Here is a 5,341-nt window from a genome sequence, read left to right as displayed (position 1 = left end):
CATAAGTATCTTTTCCATTAGATGAGCCATCAGTGAAAATCAACAAAGCATCCTTTAAGGGATTCTTTGCTACTATTTTAGGAAAAATGAATAAATGCTGTTGCGCAAACTGCAGTAACTGGTCAGCTGGGAAAAGATTATTAATCTGACCTTGAAACTGAGCAAATGCAATTGCCCATGAGTCACTATTTTGAAATAACCATTCAATTTGCTGCTTAGTGTAAGGAACATTGATTATAGCTGGTTCTTTGCCAAAATATTTTCTAGATTCCCTTCTGCTCTTCTATGCTAAGCATGCTATTGCTTCAAAATAAGGATTTAATACTTTTGCTGGTGATACAGGCAGATGCACCCATAAAAGTCGTCCGTTCTGCCATAAGACTGCTGTAGGAGTCAGTCTTGTAGGTAAAATACACGCTTGCCATGTCTGGCTGTAATCAATATAGCACACCTTCTGTTCCTGTATAGCCTGCTCTATTTGTGAGAGAGTCTGTCTGGCAGCTTCTGAAAGCTGCCTGCTAGAATTTGGATCACTGTCTCCTTTAAGTATCTCACTTAAAGGTTCAAGGTCTCCTGTAGGAAACCTCAAATAAGGTCTTAGCCATTGTATATTTCCTAATAGCCTTTGAAAGTCATTAAGAGTCTTTAAGTCATCCTTCCTGATTTCTATCTTTTGAGGCTTAATTTCTTTGGGGTATAACATATGACCTAGATATTGAAAAGGCGGGTGCCTCTGTACTTTCTCAGGAGCGATAACCAAACCTGCATGGCTTAGACACTGCTGTAACAATCCATATGTCTCTAGTAAAGTATCCTCATTGACTCTCTGAAATTAACTGAAGGAATACTAAAAGCAAACCTTTGACAATCTTGTGACATTAAAGGAATTGTATAAAAACAATCTTTCAAGTCTAAGATAATCTTATGCGTGCCTTTTGGAATGGCTGCTGGGGACGGCAACCCTAGTTGCAATGCTCCCATTGGCTGCATGGTTGCATTAACTTCTCTTAAATCCTGAATTAATCTCCACTTTCCCGATTTCTTTTTAATAACAAAAATTGGAGAGTTCCATGGAGAATTAGATGGTGAAATATGTCCACTATCCAGCTGTTCCTGCACTAACTGCTGGGCAGCTTGCAATTTTTTTTGTGTGTGTTAGAGGCCACTGACTCACCCATACAGGGTCATCACTTTTCCATATTATCGGGTCTGCATGGAGTGCAGGTCTTTCAGTGACCTCTCCTAAAAATACCCTAATCCTGCTCTAGAAGGTCTACTGTCTGATACGACAGGATCCACCTTTCCCTTATTATTCTTGCCTAAGCCTTAATTAGGTAATAATCCTTGTTGAAACACCTGATTAGTAACAGCCGTGCTGGGAGAATATAAATATACTCCCATTCTGGACATAATATCTCTGCCCCATAAGTTCACAGGTAAATGGGGAATAATATACGGCTTAAAAGTTCCTTCATGTCCTTCCTCATCTTTCCAATGCAGTTCATTGCTACTCTGTTCAGGATTTCTAGTCTGACCAATTCCTTGGAACTGTGTAATAGTCTCCGTTTTTGACCACTTAGAAGGCCACTGACTGGTGGTTATAAGTGAAATACCCACGCCAGTATCCAGGAGACCAGAAAATCTTTTTTCCATCTTTAAACAAAGTGAGTTCTGGTCTCTGAGGACCTATGGTCTGTACCCAAAATGCATCAGACAAACCAAATTCGTCTTCTCTCTTTTCTTTTTAAGACCTCAACATAAAACCAACAATACTTAACCTCATATAAGAAAAATTTAGAATTAACGCTTGAATGCACTGGTACAACTCTAACATAGCCTCAGTGGCATACACATTGAGAAACAATAAGATCTCTTGAACTGAGAAGCTTCTGTATAGCAAAGGACTTAATCAACATGACATAGTAGCCTCTACAATTGGAAAATATCTTCACTAATCATTAATCTACTTCAAAAACACATACAGGACTAAGGAAATTAGTCACCAAAAGAACAATTAACCCACTAAAAATATATGCAACAGACCTAAACTGAAAACTCTTAATAGATGAACTTAAAATGACTGAAAAAACATTCAAAAACTGCTCAAATATAACATCCTTAACCATTGGAAAACTGTAAATCAGAACTCTGAGATTCCATCTTATCTCTACAACATGACCAAGATCAAAAACACTGCTCACAACTTATACTTAAGAGAAACTCCTCCATTACTGTCGAATTCTCAGAAAATTAGGCATCAAACTACTCCAAAACTCAGCCATATATCTTCGATGCTGACTCAACCATACCACAAGGACACGTGCTCAACCATGCTCACAGCAGAATTACTTTATCATACACAGAATCTGAAAACAAACTCAAATGTATCTCTTCTCCACACATCATAAATGAGATAGCCACAAATACCATAAATACAAATATTTTTGAGTAATTCTAATCACACAAATTGAAAAACCTGTATAAGAACTTTAAATCCTTGAAGAAATTTAAGCCATCAGAAAATGGAAAGATTTCCTATTCTCTTGTAAACATAGCACCAACATAGCAAAATTGACAATCTTACTGAAAGCAATCCATAGATTTAATGTAAATGCCCATTAAACTTATAACAAAATTCTTCAGACTTCAAAAAACAATCCTCAACCTTATGAGAAAAGACAAAAACTCAGGCTAGCCTGAACAATCTTAAAATCCTGTACAATCAAGGAACTTCTGAATGCATCACAATCTCTGACTTCAAACTTTACTACAGAGACACAGTACTGAAACAATCCACCTTGGATACGAATTCACTTGCCTACAAACAGCAGACTTTTGACAAAAAGACAAAATTGTGAAATGGAAAACAAGCATTTTAACCTGCTTATCTCAGAGGCTACCTTAAGTTAAACCTGTCCATTTTCTTTCAGTTGAAGCTGTGCTGCACGGCAGGAGGAAGGACACAGGCTCACTTTGTTAGACTGCTTTGTCGAGCTCTGGCGGGCAGATTTTTAACTATCTTTTTTATTTTAACTTGTAAATCATAAAATTAGGAGAATTTCTGAATCCTCTCCTCTATTCTATAGACTGTGTGAGGTTAAATTTGCTCTCTAAACTTACTCTTGCTCCTGCTTGCCTTTTACTTACAGGTGGGTTAGATTAACTGGTTACTGTGTACACGTGGCACCTCAATCTCAGCAGTAACTTGGTGATTCTTGGGCCAAAAGTCATTTTTTCTTCACCCTTTTTACTCATTTAGCAATCAATAAAAGTTGCAATTCTGTATCTATCAGGCTTACAGATTCTCAATAACTCTGCCACTGTTCTGCTCCACTCTGACTTAAGTTACCAACATATATACCTGAATATTTTTCCTTATCCCACATCTAACTTATTTACAAGTTTTTACTCCCGATTTAAATTTTGTCCCGCTTTTCTACATTTCTTTCTCTATTCTACATATCTAGTTCTGAGCGCTCACTACTCACGCATCCACCGATTTCTTCTCTCGTGGGTTCCTCACGTCTGGTCACCTCTTCCTTGCTTTTTGGGGAGCGCCGATCAGCCTCACGTTCTCCTCTGTCCATTCTCCGGTTTCTCTTGGGGTTCAGCAGACAGCGTTCATGGTCTTCCATCGTCTTGTCCTTTCTCTGGCTTCTCATGGAGTTCGGCGGTCAGCAGCACCTTCTTTTTCGTACTTCTTCCTCCGACATTCCTCTCGGGGTTCAGTGGTCAGCACCACGTTGTCTTTAATCTTGGGGTTCAGTGGTGCCCCACGTTGCCAGTGCCATTATGTTGGAGCCCGTGTGGGTCCAACACAGATTCCCTAACTCGACTGGAACGGAGTTGCGAGGAATAATCAGATACAACTTACACAGTCATCGTGGAAGAGCAAGATCTGTCTCCAAAGATATCTCCCATTTATTCTCCAAACACCTTATATATCATCACATCAATAGAGCGGGAAAACACATTAGGCTGTCTCCTAGGCAACCAGGTGCCTGGGCTCAGGTCACGTCCGCACCTAGCAGTCAGGTAGGCCATGAATTAGCATCTCTATAAGACATCCTCCAAATCACAAAGGAAGGAAGCACCAAACCTCCTGACCAGTTTCAGTCAACACCTGTCCTCAGGAGATCTACATCCCTACTATTGTAGGCAGAGACAGCTTGTCTGCAGAGCTGCGATCAGCTCAGACTGGGCCTGTGGCTTTTGTGCCACACAGAAATATGGGCCTACAGCATACGTGCCACGGTACTCCTTGGAGGTCAGAGAACCCCATGGGAGCTGGTTCTTCTTTCTCACCATGTCTGTCCAGGGGACTGAACTGGGGTTCTCAGCTAAGTCGTTTCACTGACTTGGGAGAAGACTTCTCAAAGGAGGCACCTGGATCTTTGTTTATTAGTTTAACTATGTAAAGAAAGATGTGCTGTATTTGTTTAACTAAGTAAAGATGTGTTACATTTGTTTACCTTGCCTGCCTAAGGCACCTGATCGGTCTAACGAGAAGCTAAACGGCCAATAGTTAATCCAAACAGGGGTGGAAGTGGGGGCAGAGTCAGGCGGAACTCTTGAGTTCAAGGTCAGCCTGGTCTACACAGTGAGTTCCAGGACAGCTAGTATTTACTGCTCAGACAAACCTTGTCTCAAAAAACCAAAACCAAACAAAACAAAAACTAAGCATTAAAAATGTAAAAAAGAAAGAGGAGGAAAGAAATACACATATATATCTATATATAGATAATAGATAGATAGATAAATAGATAGATAGATAAATAGATAGATAAATAGATAGATAGCCCATGTGGGAGATTGAGGCAAAATAATTAAAAAGTTTAAGTTCTCAACTAAATAGTGAACTTGAGACCAGTCTGGCCTACATGATACCTTGTCGGATCAGGAAGAAGAAAAGAAGAGAAACACATGTTCACATGTTATTTTGGGATCTGGGGAGGGATCTTCAGAAAGGGTGGGAGGGGTCTCCTTTTTCTTGTAGACAGGGTTTCTCTGCGTAGTCCTGGCTGTCCTAGAACTCACTTTTGTAGACCAGGCTGGCCTTGAACTCCGAGTTCTACCTGCCTCTTCCTCCCGAGTGCTGGGATTAAAGGAGTGTGCCATGGCCACCCAGCTAGTTAGTCTGGCAATTTCACACATATAATCAATGCGTTCTAATTATTCTCTCCTCGTTCTAATTACCCTCTCCCTTCAATTCCCATCAGTACCCTCATTAATTCCAATCTCCTTTCTAGTTACTGTACCCACTGCAAGACGGGTATTAGGAAATCTTCAGTGCCCATGCTGCTCTTGGGTACGTGCAGGCCAGTGGGAGCTCAGACCCGCG

This window comes from Microtus ochrogaster, unplaced genomic scaffold (assembly GCF_000317375.1).
Source record: "Microtus ochrogaster isolate Prairie Vole_2 unplaced genomic scaffold, MicOch1.0 UNK41, whole genome shotgun sequence".
NCBI lineage: Eukaryota > Metazoa > Chordata > Mammalia > Rodentia > Cricetidae > Microtus > Microtus ochrogaster.
Note: the sequence above shows the minus strand (reverse complement) of the source record.